Source organism: Artibeus jamaicensis, unplaced genomic scaffold (genome assembly GCF_021234435.1).
Source record: "Artibeus jamaicensis isolate MK-2021 breed Jamaican fruit bat unplaced genomic scaffold, CSHL_Jam_final scaffold_833, whole genome shotgun sequence".
NCBI classification, from domain to species: domain Eukaryota; kingdom Metazoa; phylum Chordata; class Mammalia; order Chiroptera; family Phyllostomidae; genus Artibeus; species Artibeus jamaicensis.
Genome location: NW_026522056.1, coordinates 6,813,013 through 6,828,855, shown reverse-complemented (window position 1 = coordinate 6,828,855; position 15,843 = coordinate 6,813,013).

Below are 15,843 nucleotides of genomic sequence, written 5' to 3'. Positions count from 1 at the left end.
CCGGTGGCAGAGTAGAGCCACCTTCGACAGGGACTGTGACTCAGTGCACTTACTCTGTCTTACCACTCGTCACAGGATCCACACTGCCTGGCCCACTCGGCCTCCTCAGCCCTTCTGCTTACTCCTCAGGCTTCCTTCTCTTTTTTTCCCACCATGAAATTCTGAATTCCCTGCTTTATATATATATAAATATATTTATATATAAAATATATATAAATATATATTATATATAATATATATTATATATAATATATAATATATTATATATAATATATATTATTACATATAATATATATAATATATAATATATATAATATATAATATATTATATATAATATATTATATATAATATATTATATATAATATATTATATATAATATATATAATATTATATATATAAATATATATAATATATATATTTTTTATTATTATTATTAGCATTTGGTTCCCTTATACTCCCTCCCCCTCTCAATCCTAGCCTTTTATTTCACTCCTCCCTTGGTCTGGATTAGTCTTTCTCTCCCTTCACTACCCCCGATCACCCCGCCACCCCTTCCATGCTTGTAAAACTCCTTCCTCCTAACCCTTCAGGAGTCAGGCCTCCTAATTGAGGAGTCAGTTAAGTCTAAGCAAACTCCCTGGCTCTACGGCTTATTATTTGCATAACTTGGACCCAATCTTTGATGCAAGGGACTCATGTTCTAATGAAAAAAAAAAAAAAGAAAAAAATGGGTCAGCTCTGAATTGGTTCTTCAAAGATTCAAAAGAGTTTGCAAAACAAGGTAAGTGATTTTCTAAAAAGGTGTGGAAGGAATTTGGAGAAAAGATAGAAAAGTAGGCTGGAACCAAATAATAATGGACCTTTTGTGACATACTAACTTTTAAATATTTTCTTCAAGAAATGGCAAGACATTGAAGGATTCCATTCTCAAAAGCACTTGAGTACTTCTAGCTCAGTAATATTCTGAGTGAGGTTTTCTGCTTAAACATTCTCAATCCAATATGGCACTGATTCTGTCTTTGGGGGCAAATGGTGCATGTTCAGGTTAATATTCATTCTTGGTTTACCTGAAACAGTCCTAGTTTTACCTGCTGTCCTGGTTTAATTATTAATAGTGCTTCCCTTTTTTATCTCAAGGGTGTGCCAGATTGGCGCTACATAATCTTCTCATCACCTCAAGAGCTTGTATGTGAAGAAATTCAAATTTATTTTCAAAAAGATTAATAGCATAATTCTGTAAAAAACAAAAAGCCAGAATTATTCTTAGAAGAAGCTAGAAAATATCCAACCACTGAAAGTTCTGCTCAGGGGCATGATTGGATCCCAGAGAGAGGTGGGTAACGTTGGGAGTTCAAGGTGACTGCGTAGTCAAACACTTAATGCCCAGATGCTGGCTATAGACATGTTCCCTGTGTGTCCTTGGCCTTAGTATTTAACCTCTCTGTGTTTCAGTTTTTCATCTGTAAAATAATGGAAACATTAACGGCACTACCTCATACTTCCCTTGTGAGGCTCAAAAGAATTAAAATATGTAAAATGGTTTGAAAAGACTTACATGGAACAAAAGCATGATAGATGTCAGTATTTATAAGATTGATAGTTGAACGCTATTTTCCTGTGAATGAGACCTAATACGCTGTGGTTCTGCTGATCCTTCTGAGTAGCCCATGCTTCTCCTGCCCTAAAGAAATCCTTTTTTAAAATATTAGGCTCCTTATTACTTATTCACCTGAAGTTCTTCAATTGAGCAAATAAACACAGACAAAGGTCTCTTTAGAAATGAAACTGCATCAGGGAAAATGCAAGAATACTACTTCATCAGACTGCTAAACTGGTTTCTTGACATGCCTGTGCTCTCCTCTAGGAAGAGGCTTCTGTGAGCACAAGAACTGTATTTTACCTGACTTTGTATATTTGTACCTGACCTCATATTAAGAACTCAGTAAGGAATTTTTTGGAGAGAAATTGGGATTATTCACCAACTAAAACAAAGCTGTACTCTGGAAAACAGCTCTTTGGCTATCATTTAATGGTCTTTATGTTTCATGATTCTTGAGCTTTCTCACACTGCAATCAGGCCGATCTTGCCTTCTAATAGCTCACATTTTTTAGTTGGGAGACACAGAATAAACTAAGTTAGCAGTTTGCATAGGAAACTTGCAGCACCGAGCCTGGAGCAAAGTTAAGATAAGATTTAAGTTTTGAGAAAGGCAGAAAACAGCAGCAGTGTACTTGGCAGACAGGGAGAGGTTATTTTTAAAAATGACATTAACTTTGTAACCCAAGGTTTTACTTTTTCCTTTAGAGGCAGTAGATGGTGTGGTTAAAAAACACAAACTCTGGGAACAGACTCCTGGGCTCTAATCCTGGCCCTGGTGCTTATTCGCTCTAAAGCCGTGGAGGAGTTACTTGTCCTAGCTGGCGCCTCTATAACCCAGAGCATAAGGCTCAAGGTTATGCACTCACACTTTATTGGGGAATGTGGTCCCACTGAAACCTGAATAAAAGCAAAGGGAAGTGAGGGAAAGGGAAAGAAAGAGACCCAATACAAGGCAGTGTAGAAGTGGGCTGATCACAGCTCCCCAACACCCTCATGTCTTAGTCTTTGCTAATCCCTTCAAAGCAAGGCCGGGAGACTACTCCTTGAAGGTAGGAAAGAATGTATCTGCAGATGGTTATCTTCCACTGATCTAAGTCCTCCACCATGGAAGTTAATTACCCTGAGTTTCTGCTTGGCTCGTATGTGGTTGACCAGTAGGTCTCACTTCACCCCCTTAGAGGCCACAGGGAACCCCAGATAGAAACTGAGAGACAGGTAGCACAGATTGGGGCAGGTTGTGCTCATAGCAGCAGAAAGGACTGAAGTTTCTTCAGGTGACCCCTCCACCTCCAGGTACAGAAACAACAGCATCTGTGACCTGGTTGCATGATGCCAAGAACAATGTTGGTCTTTGCTAGAATAGCTCCACTCAGATGTGGCTTGGATCTCCAGTGATGACCTCTCTGTGCCTCAGTGTCCTCATCTGTAACATGGGAGTGACAACTACTCACCACCTCACAGGCTATTGTCAGAATTAACTAAGTTAATATATGCAAGGTACTTAGGACAGTGCCTGGCACACAGAAAACATTAAATGTTAGCTATCAGTAGTATTATTGGAAGACTTGTGACAGTTCTTGTGTATACGCAATTCTGCCTTTGCTTGGGAATGTATTTGAAGGTGTGGACTGAATTCAGTATGGAATGATGTCTTGAGTGCTCATGCCCTGTGCCTTATCCCCAGCTATACCAGCTGATGTGATGTTCAAGAAAGAGGCAGAAACAGGGCAAATCCCACCAAACAGCCAGGGAACTCACCTCTGCTTTGGTCTCAAGGGGTTTTTCAGGAAAAGTTATGGAACCCCACACATTCTTGTCATGCTGGTATGTTCTTATCTTGGCCTGACTGGGTTTTCTCCACTGTTGTCGCTTGTTCAGAAAATTATCTAGTAGAACTTCAAGGACAGACATGCAGCAAGGGCTTAACACAAGCTCCTGACCTTGGTGATGCTCTGGATGAATCCAGTTTGCAGGGCTCTTCTGAATGAACTGCACAGTGTTAGTAAAAATATTCCAATTTGAGCTTTCACTATGATTCCCCAAACAACACGCTAGCAAGGTGATGCCGTCGGTCACAGTAAGTGAAGCCAAAATTGAAGTGCATTGAAACCAACATTGAAATCATAGTATCCTCCATAAAAGTCTTTACTTTCTACTTTTCTTTAAAAAGAATCTAGAAGTTGGATAATAGTGGGTCTGAATTTCCACATGGAATTGATTAGCTAGAACAGAATGGTGACTTTCCACTTCAGGCAAAACATATTTGTCATAGTCCTCACCACTCTGTATTGCCTCCCCTGGCCAGTGGTAACCTAAAAATAAAAAGGCATTTCCAAGTGAAGGATGAATAAGCTTTTATTTGAGACCAATCAGAATAACTATTCAGGAATCATGAATTTATGCTGAAGCCCAAAGAATGTTCCGATTAGGAGACAAAGGCAACTGGGTATTTACAAGAAAGTAAAGGGGAACAATTACATCAATAGAAAGAAGGCATTTCTACTCATGCAGATAATGGGGCATTAATTTTAAACAATTTTAAATTTTCAGTCCAGGAGTCATCAGTCCAGTAATCATGATAATTGCTTTCTTGTTATCTTTGTACACATTTTTTTTTAATTTTTGGAAATAATGTTGCTTTAGGCCCAGTCCCAAGGTTAGTTTCTCTGTGTGAACACACTGAAGTTTGAAGCATTAAGAAGTTTGAAGCAACGCGGTGCCTCTGGCATTTCAAAGTAGCTCTGTAAATTGTTTTTTGACACCAGTTTCACTCATTTATATTACTTTTTATTTTTTATTTTTTTTAAATTTTATTTAGTTATTTTTCTAATACAGTTTTTTGTCTATTTTTCCCATCCCACCCTCCCCCACCCCTTGCTCCCTACCTCCCTCCCATTTCCACCCCCCCTTAGTTCTCGTCCCTGTGTCCTTCCTATTTGTTCCTCCAAATCCCTCCCCCTTTTTCCCCTTAACTTCCCTTCCTTCTCCCCTCTGGTCAGTATCCCCTTGTTCTCTATTTCAGTGTCTTTGTTTTTTTTTTTTTCTGCTTCCTTGTCTGTTTTGTTGTTTAGCTTCCTGTTAAAGGTGAGATCATATGGTATTTGTCTTTCAGCACCTGGCCTATTTCACAGACGTTTCACTTTGCCACCCTGGACCTAAAGCTTCCTGGGCTGGACTGGCTTTTTATCATGCAAACATAGGCTCTCCGACTGAAAGGTACTTTGAAGATGATCTGGTCCGATCCCTGTGGCTCCGCCTCTGCCTGCACCGCCCCAAACTTGCTCATTGAATACTTGTTCTGTTTGACTTCCCCAAGTGGAATGGCCTTAGATTTTATTAATGTTGTCATACATTTTCTTTGTCTATAAAAAAGACAGATATGGAGAATGGAATAGGAAAATAAAAAAAACAGGCACATGACCGCATGACACAGATTTACACTGGAAATTTTGGTACATATATGTGGCAGGTACTGCAGAAATGGTTCACTAAACTCCATGTGTGTGTATTTGTAGGTCTGTGCAATCTTATCCCACTTGTGGCTTCAAATACTCATCACTACAGTCAAGCTCAAGGTACAGAACAGTTGCAGCTGCACAAGGATCCCTCACGTCGCCTTTTTACAACCATGACCACAACCACCTCCTTCCCGATCCCCTCTCTAGTCTCTAACCAGGGGTGTCCAGCCTCTTGGCATCTCTGAGCCACAATGGAAGAAGGGTTGTCTTCAGCCACACATTAAATACACCAACACTAATGAAAACAAAAAACTCTCATAATGTTTTAAGTAAATTTATGATTTTGTGTTGCGCTGCATTCATAGCCATCCTGGGCCACCCGTAGCCTGTGGGCTGCGAGTTGGACACCCCAGCACCCCTTCAGTCACTCATCTGTTCTCTAGTTCTATGACACCAGCATTTCAAGAATGCTTAATATAAATAGAATCACACAGTATTAACCTTTGGAGACTGACATTTTTACTCAACATAATGCCCTGCCAAGTCATCTAAGTGTGTATCTTTGTGTGTATCGGTAGTTCATTCCTTCTTTTTTTGCTATATATTAGTTCATGCTATCAATATCCAAAGTTTGTCTAACCGTGCACCTACTGAAGACAGATGGGTGGTTTCTAGTGTTTGGTTATTACAAATAAAGCTGCTGTTCATGTACAGATCTTTGTGTAAATGTAAGTTCTAATCTCTCTGGGATAAATGCCTCAGAGTGTAATGACTGGTTCGTGTTGCGATTGCATATTTACTTTTACAGGAAACTGCCGATCTCTTTCCCAGAGTGGCTGCACCATTTTACCTTCCCACCAGCACTGCGCAAGTGAGTGATTGAATTTTTCTTCACATTTGCCAGCATTTGGTATTGTCATTAAAAAAATTAGCCATTCTGATGAGTGTGTAGTTGTATCTTATTGTGGAGTAATATTATTTGATTTTAAGACAATTTATGTAGCACTACATTATAATTTCAATGGTTGTATAGAGTTCTTTATGCTATTATATTCAGAATTTATATTCTAAGTTTGCCTTTCATTTCCACAGCATTTTTGCAAATTTTATTACACTTAATTTTAATACTTTATGGCTTGTAGTTAGCATCAGTCTCTTTTTTTTAATGAGGAAATGGAGAAAGTGAGAATAAATAAATTATGCAAGGCCACTCAAAAAAAATGAAAATATGTTTATTGAGCAACTAGTGTATGCTAAGCACATTACATCATTTCCTGTCTAGGTGTTTCTAGGCACTATATGTGCTTGAGCTAAAATTGTTAAACATTTTCTTGGTCAAAAACATACAGGCAGACAGATATAGGAAAAATCTACATATTAGTTATAAACTGTAGATAATATAGTTAATATATTGATTATATTATGTACAATATATGTCTATATATAATGTCTTTAATCATGTAAACCTACTAGACATGTTTGCTTATATGTTTAGGGAAGGTTCTGTAGCATGACTCTCTAGCTCCACCCAAGACTTTTCCTGCTATACTGTAATACTCGGCTGGCAAACAAAAAAGCTAAGACTAGAACCTCACTACCTGATGCCATGCATGGTTGCTCACCACAATATTAGTACCTCTCCTTCTATCTTGAGAAGGTAAAACAAAAACAAACCACCAAAGTGAAAGTCTCAGAGGATATTCTAATTTTTTATTCCTATTGATTGAAGCATTCTCACCTTAATGTTCCATTTCTTAAACCTCCCTTCCTGCCTCTGGTTCTGAGACACTATGTTTGGGCAAACCGTCTCCCAGTTCAGCACTTCATGATGGGATGAGTGTACATCTGGGGGAGCCTTTTTTTGACTGCAGAGTTCTATACCTCATCACTTTACACAGTCATGGCCTCTGGGAGGTGAACTAGTGGGACGAGAAGACTGAACTGAGAACAGGGGGACATAGGTTGAAGAATTAACCAAACTTGGGCAAATCATAAGAACACATTCTTAAAATGCAGCAATTGCACCAAAGCAATCTCTAAGTCCCTTCTAACTTTGTCATTGACTTTGGTGTGTGTTTTGATTATATTACTTCCCAGTCTTCAATAAACAAGGCTGAGTTGGAAGGCATCATAGCCCAGGTCGTTTTAAGGATTCTGGACACCTTGGCCCCTTTTCAAAAGTGAGATGTCCAGAGAAAGAAAATCTAGCTTTGCATATATGAAGCAATCCAATTATTCCCTATGGAATATGATTTCAAATAAAGGCACATATAAGCAAGTACATCCTCACATCAAGATTTACCATAAACAAAAATAAAGCAGCTCAATTGCCATCCTGTGTGTTAATTCTAGTTATTAGGAGTGACCTCCCCTGAGATCCCTAGCAAGGCACTGGCTTGGAAGATGAATTTGCTGCTTGTTCACATCAATCTCTTACTTGGCCATGAGACGTGAGCAGGGTGGAAAAGCAGCACAGAGACTGTAAGTGGATCTTGGTAATAAAATACTATTTCTCCACCATAATTCTTCCTGATTTTCCCATGCTCTCTGTCCTTCACCAAGAGACAGGGGTTCAGAAGAGCATTCAATCACCAGCCTCATCTACATCATACCACTACACTGATTAATAAATAATTGTGAAAGCCACACTTGTTCTGTTGACATGGGGCCTTCCAGACTTAGCTCTTATCCAACTGTTGTCACATCCCTTCATTAGGAGGCCAGCATCTGCTGAATGATAAGCCTTAATTGGAAGCACATGGTGGAAAAATAAAACCAGGCCTTAGCTGGCCTTCACTTCTTACACTGTTAAAGCCAGGAGGGACTTGGAGATCATTCAGTCTAATATGTTCATTTTAGAGACAAGTAAATGGAGGTTTAGAGACTGACAGCTGGTTAGGAGGAAAGCTAGCTCAGGGCTCAGGGTTCTTGGCTGTGCTATTTCTCAGAACCTCACTGCATTCGATCCTTTAGTTTTGCCTTTGTTTTGGCAGTGGAAATTGTACAATGGGCACTGGGTCTTGAATAATGGTGACAATTTGGACCAGTATAGGAGCATTTTCACAGGCTTTTAATTGTCAATAGGTACAACTCCTTGGTGCAAGTCAAAGGCCAACAAATTGAGTCTAACCCAGCAGAAATAGGTGGTACTTAGGAGCAGTAAAGGTGGGTGAGGGGATCTACCTATTAACTACTCCTCTGCTCCTAAGGCATTAGATCCTAAATACCAGCAAATTTCAGTGCAGTAAAACTGCAGAGATGTGTCTCCGCGTCACTGGCCCAGCTGTGATTTCCCAAGTTCTAAAGAAACTATTTTAAAAATATGAATCAAAATAATGATTCTATCCATTGGGACCCCTTCTACTTGGTGTGGAAAGTCAGGATAAGTATCACAAAAAATACACTGGAAGGGTATTATGGATTGCCTACCAGGAAGAAGATTTGGTCAGAGACAGCACCTCAAGTGGCTTGTAATCTTGTTAAGATGACTGCTTCTAACACATGGGGCAAAATAAAAACAATTATCAACAGGCTAGGGTTGGGTATAATGATACCAAGTAAAACACTGGAAATAGCACAGGAGTGAGGACTATTAAGAACTGATGTTAAGGAAGTTCTTCCAAGTTTCCAACATTGTCTTAGTCGCTCACAGTTTTATTTCCAGTACCCAGCACCACTTCTGGCATGTGGTAAGCCCTTATTAAATAAAATATTCCATGTAATCTAAGATAGCATTACTGTCAGAAACACCATTATATTTTTCATGCTTAAGAAAAAATTACAGTGCTGATTAAACACATCATACCAATGTCAGAGGCATTAACATGTAAATAAATAAATGCATCTTAAAATCAACAAAAGGCAGTGTTGGTGAAAGAATAAATGGATGAGTCACCCAGGGTAGACTTTGGGGGCCACAGCTCACTGTAGTGTGACCATGAGCAAATCACTTGAACTTTCATTATCTTGAAATTAGAAAATAATAAGAAACCTGCTTCAAAGTTTTTCATAATGATTAAAATGCTGTATAATTTGTGATAAGCACTTCGTGAACTCAAAGTTTTAATAAAAATTTTAATTAGCTAAGTTCCAAAGTTTGCTCACATGCAATAGTTGCAGTAGCTTGAAAGGAAAGGATTTGTGTGAACGAAACAGCATTAAAGTATTATTGGAAATTGTAGGGTGGGACCATTTTTCGAATAATGGTGACAATTTGGACCACTAGAGAAGCATTGTCACAGGCTCTTAATTGTCAATAGGTATGACGACTCTTTGGTGCAAGTCAAAGGCCAACAAATTGAATCTAACCCACAGAAATAGGTGAGTCTGCAGCAGACATTTAAAAACATTTCCTTTTAGTGCTGACCTTGACTGGTTTTTGGTTGTTGTTGTTATTGATGTTGACAACAGTATTTAACTTAAGTTCTGAACAAAACAATCAAGTGTGGCTTACCAAATTAAATTATTCTTTTAATTACCTATATTTTAAATCAGTAATATGTGTCCCAAGATGTTATCTGCTCCTGAGAATAATGAATGTAAGTCAGGGGACAAAAAATTATGGAAAAATAGAAAACATTTTACCAATGTGTTCCTTTGTTTTTCTATGCATATTAATTCTGTCTTAGCAAATTTAAGTAAATTAGTGAGCAGAAAAGTATCTTAAAAATTTCATATCAAATCCTGTCAAGATATTTATTAACAGAAACCTTTTTGTTTTTTTTCCTCTAGGAAACAGTGAAAAATAAGTAAGAAATATTTGTTTAAAGGTATGATTCTGTCTAGGGTGCCCTTGTGTGTTTATCTGATCCTGATGAGAACTGAGACTTAATCTTCTAACCTGACTGTTTGGAGAAATATTTCTTCTGTTCACTCTACGCAGGAGAAAGGTTGAGTAAACATCTGAAAATATAAATTTCTTCCAAGCCACTTTTCCTTTTCTAGCAAGTATTCCTTCAGGAAGCATTCTATTGCTGGACACAGTGATGTAGTCCAAGGATAATCCAGGAAAAACTGGCAATAACATTTAATGGATGAGCATTGAGTTCCCAGTGTGGTGCTGCCCTCCTTTTATCCACTTGATATTTGAGACAAGGGGTACCATGTAGTAAGGAGTTCCCACCAGAAGAAACATGGGGGATTTATATCCATGAACCCTCCATTTCTGAGAAACAATCCAGAGCAGATGTGGCCACTGCGGTTCTCTAAAGCTGCCTGCTTCTGTTTCGTCTGCCATGGCTTTTGTGCTGTTCCCCCTGTTTCCTTGGTTGCACAACTAGCATGTCCACCTCACTGATAGTGCTCCATCTCCAGCACGGTCCTCTGCTGTCACTCTGATCATCTGCCGTCCCCAGTATTGTCAGACCTTTGCTCACCTCCTCATGGGTCTCATCCTCCTTTCCTCTCCATTGCACAAAATTGTGGTGGAGGCACGTTATAGTTTCTTAGGGCTCCTGTGACAAATTAGCGTAAACTGAGTGGCTGAAACAACTGAGATTTAGTCTTTCACAGTTTTGAAGGTGAGGAGTCCAAAGTCCAGGAGTTGGTAAGAGCTGTGCTCCTTCTGGAGGCCCTAGAAGAGGATCCTTTCTTGCTTCTTCCAGCTTCAGGTGGTTCCACGTGTTCCTGGGCTTGCGGCTGCATCACTAATTGCTGCCTTCGTCTTCACATGGCCTTCCCTGCGCCCCTTCTCTGGTTTCTCTTTTAACACTTGCCTTTGGATGAGGACCTACTTGGTTAGCCCAGCAGGACCTCACTTTAAGATCCTCTTTAATTACATCTGCAAAACCCTTTTCCCAAATAAGATCACCCTCACAGGTTTTGGGGAGCAAGACATGGACCTATCTTTGAGAGGTTGGGGCATGATTCAACACACTATCAGGCATAGAAAGTCCTATTGTCTTAGTTCATATCTATATTCCCACTGTGATAACTCTTAATATGGCTCACTTTTCAGTTTCTCATATCATCTTATCAAGAATATTCAACTAAGCGGGGAAGGGAGTAGTCAAGGCACACATACAACAGGTTGGGGAGAACAATGGGGGGAGAATTAGGACAACTGTAACTGAACAACAATAAGGAAAGTACACTAAGTGTTGAATTAGAAGTTGACAGCAACTTGTAATTACAAGTAAAAACAAATTGTGCCTTACTTAAAAACATTTTGTCCCTAAACTTGACCTTTTTTCAGAAAGATACTATAGATATCATTTGATATGTGACCCTGGTCTTATAGAAAAAATGCACTGTGTTCAACATATGTACAATATACCTGCTGGCCCTCCCCCTTGAGGAAAAGAATGGAATTCCACAGCTATCACCACATGCAGGTGGCTGTGGCTTCGTCCTAAGAGGCCCAAGGGAATTGCCTGGATTTTCAGTCTTGGCTATCATGAGGCTAACTGGAAGATCTCTCTGTTATCTTCATTATTGCCCCAAATATAAGCTCCTCAGAACATTTAGTAAGTTTTATTTACACTTACCTCAAAAATTTAGTACACCTCCTCTTTCTTGATACAACTTTCTGTATCTCCTCTGCTTCTAAAACTCACCTGTGGGATGCACATTCCAAGATAAGCAGGCTAACCTATGTGCTTAATGCTGTTCCCATATTCCTACTTAATAGTTCCTATATTTGTTGATCACCAGAAATCTAAATAGTATTTAAAATACATGCTGATTTCTTCTTCTAGACCTATTGAATTATGATATGCTGAGGTCACAGGACCCCTGCCTTTAAAACTTTTCTGTAATTCATTAATAAATGTGTCCGTTAATTATGGACCATAATCAACATCCCTTGGGAGTATAGATACAACCAGTGGGAAATAAGCACAAAATAGCTAGAAAGCCTAAACTTGGACTTGGCAAGAGAACTGCAATAATATAAAATCCAAATTTAAACTTCAAATATTTTAATGAAAAGAACTGTCAAGTCATATTTGCTTCATATTCTTCTAAAAAGACTGCTCTGGGGAGAGATTTCTACATACTTGCCATTAACTGTTCATTTAAAGAGCATTCTGTGTTTTTCAGAGAAGCTTCACATGAGGTGGATCCACAGGGTACCTATCTGCAGACATTCTTCCTTTTTCCCCACAAAGGTGAGAACAGCAAGCAGCTCAGGAATCAAAAACTTATCTGGAAACAAGCACTCAGTCTTGTTTGCTCACCTTAAACATTGTATGGTTACCTTGATCCGACTTATTAAGAATTGATGATAAACAGGTTCTCCCAAGTCTCCAACTTTGCCTCCAGTCTGAAGTCATTCCAGCCACATCTTGGATTTGGGGACCTGTTAAGCCCGAGTCATACTTTGCACAGCTTTACACTATTTATTTAGAAGGTGATTTCTTCCATTGTTTCTTAAAGTTTTGCAGAAAAGACGGTTCCCTCTCTCTCTCTTTCTCCCCCTCTTTCCTTCTACCTCTCCCAGTTTCTGCCACCCTTCTTTCTCTTTCTTCTTGTTGTTTCAGTCTCAAATAATGTTTTTCTTTAAGAAAATACAGTATTGTTTTAAAGCTGATATACAAACTTATTTCACTTTTGGGAGGGAGGGCATTGGATTAATTTACCACTTGCTCATGTCTAGAGCTTTCACAATAAAAGTGAGAAGTAGATAATATGAATCTGCAGGGAATATTTTAGAATTCAACTATTCTGAAAGTTAAAACCTAATAGTGGTGAAAAACACAAAAAGACAACTTTTTGGCTGTCAGCTGAGAATTCAGTTTCTTCTTGTTTTAAATTTCCCCAAATGACTGGGAATGAAATCTGGAGGTGTCTATTTCTATTGAACATCTCTGATTGAAAGACTTCACTTTCAGAAATCCATTCAGCTCCTGCCTGCTTTATGAATTGTTATGACTAAGTCAGCCCATAGTGACCATGGAGTTTTTACCTTGGGTTCCTTATTAATTCAGTGTTTGTTTATGTTTCCAAAGTTTTTATAAGCTCCTAGAAGACAAGCATTGTGTCTCAGCAGAGATAATTACAGTGTACTAAGAAAACTCTGCATTTGGATTTCAAAGACTTGATAATAATGCAGAAAATTCATTGTGAATGTGCCTTCCAAGAGATTCAAGATTTTCTTCACCTTTTCTATTTTCCATGCCAAACAAGTAAAGAAAAAAATCACAAACAAACAAACAAAGAAAAAAGAGTTACTGAAGGTTTTCAGCAGAGAAATGAGCTAAGAAACATTTAAATGGCAGTTAGAGAACAGGTTTATCAGCTAGCTGGTTCTATCATGAATGAGCTACATCAGTCTTTAACACATGTTCTTTATATTTGCATTAGAGACACAATTTTTAACAGTTTGAAAATTACATTAGGCAGTTTGGGAGTTCTTACAGAGACATCCAGTTGGCTTACCTTGTGTAGCTAATTAAACTTGGTTGCCCAAGAGGTGCTGCTTCTCACGGGCTATTTTAGGCCTAAACATGTCTCAACTTTCAGGATGAATCCTCGGAGACAATAAAAGTTTGGTTTCTTTTGCCTCTCAATCTTTCTCTTTTTACTTCTTTGGGGTTTTTTTCTGTTTAAATTCCGTGCTTGTTTTTGTCTTTGCTTCTGGTTCTCCGCCAACTTGCACATGGTTGAGCTGGTGGCCGCAATGACTGGTGGGCAGGCTGGTTTCCATGGTCCGACCATCAGGTAATCTGCCGGATAGAGACAGGGTTCTGGTCGCACCAGGTGAAAGATAACAGATAACGTGGTTTTTAAAATTGATTTTGTGTTGCTGTTGTTATATAGTGTTTGCCTCTTAGCTTCTTATTTTTATATATTATGGGATGACTATATCCTTGGGTAATGTTAACAAAAGTGTTCATTTTTTTGTGGGTCTGTTTCTGTCTTGTTTTTCAGGTTCCAATTTTAAGTAAAATTATATGGTATTTGTATTCATTTTTAGTACTTTAGAAAGGTTAAAAATGTGCGAAAAAGATATTTGTGCTGCAGAAGTCATATATGTAGATGAGTTTTGCAGGTCTGTTAAAGTGCTTGTATGTGATGACTGTCCCCTACCTTCTAGTTTGTCTGTAAAATAAATGTTCCCCGCTTTGCTAAAAGTTATAATTAGCATACATGAATAAGAGTCTACAAGAAGCCATAATCGCATAAAGGTGCAACTTAATATGTGAGATCACTAGGTGTTTTTTCATTTTCCTAGATGGAAAAAAAGGATAACTTTGTTTAAAATGACATGACTTGTTTTAAAATGTGAAAGAGGATAGTAAAAAAACAAAACCTGAATTCCTGTTGAAGGAGGAAATTTTACTTTCCTTGGATCACAGTACATGTAAAAAATCAATATGAAAGAAGCAATAAAATCTGCCAATATTTTGCCAAAGGTAGTTAAGTTTATTCAAAAGAGGTTTTTAAAGGAGCTATGATTTCTTTAGTATCAAATAGCATATTGTTGCAAAACTACAATTAGATTTTCTCTCTGTTTAAATGACAAGAATGTCTTGGAATATTGTTCTTTACCTTCGATGATATCTGACAAGAAGAACATTTGGCTTGTACCTGTTCTATGGCTTAAAGCAGAGGCTGGCAAACTATGGCCTGTGGGCCAAATCCAGCCCATAACAGTATCTGTAAATATGGTTGTGTTACCCACAACCACACACATTTGTCTACGTGCCGGTTATGATGTTTTCACATTACAACAGCAAGAGTTGAACAGTAGCAACAGAGACCTCATGACTCGCAAAGTCTACAACATTTACAATCTGGAAAATTACAGAAAGTTTGCTAACTTCTGGTTTAAAGCTCACAGTCCTTGTAGGTAGTAAGGAAGGTAACTTCCTGGTCGGCCAGAAACCAGATGTATTTGTGGGCATTGCAGGCAAAACTGGTAGAGGTGAATATCTTGGGGTTGATTCCCTGGTCTCAAATTAGAAGAGAAAGTAAGAACAATGAAAAATATCTCTAAAAGAGTAGAAACAATTTTGTTTCTCTGGACAAAAGTAACTTTCTGGCCTTACAATTCCTGAACACCACACAGGGCTCTAGATTTGCTCACACTGTTAAAAGGTGGCTTGTAAGTATAAATGAACACTTTTTACTGCAACTATATAAATGCATTAGGCTTAAACACAAGGAGGTCAGCTTTTCTGTGAACAAGAATAATCTTTCAAAATTATAATTTAAGGGGAAACTGTTAATAAAAATAACCAAACCATAAAAGTAGACTGAAGAGATTACTGAATGTTATTTCAGTGTATTTCTGCCTGTTCTAGGCAGGCTAGCCTGCAGATGATCTGATTCTCCCCATTAGGGCTCTGAAAACTACGACCACAGGTCAAAAACAGCAGCTCCCTTTTTTGTAAATAAATACAATGTAATGGGAAGTGCTCATGTTTTCTTTTGCTACTTTCAAGGGTAGAGATGAGCAGTGTCCCAGAGACCATATGGCTTACAAAGCCCCAAATATTTACTGTCTGGTTCTTTACAGAAACATTGTGCCGACTTCTCTGCTTGGAATGTTTTTCTTTCTCTGACTTATTTACTTTTGATTAGAGTAGGTTTCAACTCTGTAAATATAGATTATAACATAAAAAACTTACAGCAAGGCAAACGATTCTTGTCTAATAGGAATGTAAAAAAATTGTTTGGCAGAGATGCAAAACACTTCTTTGTAAGAGGAGAGAAGTTTTATTATACTCAAGGATGTTAACCAGTTCTGTAGAGAAGTCAGCTGTCTCATCCAAGCATCAGCTATTACATATTCCTCGCTCTTCCTAATTACTTGTGAATGGTCTTGCTATTTTGTTGGCTTT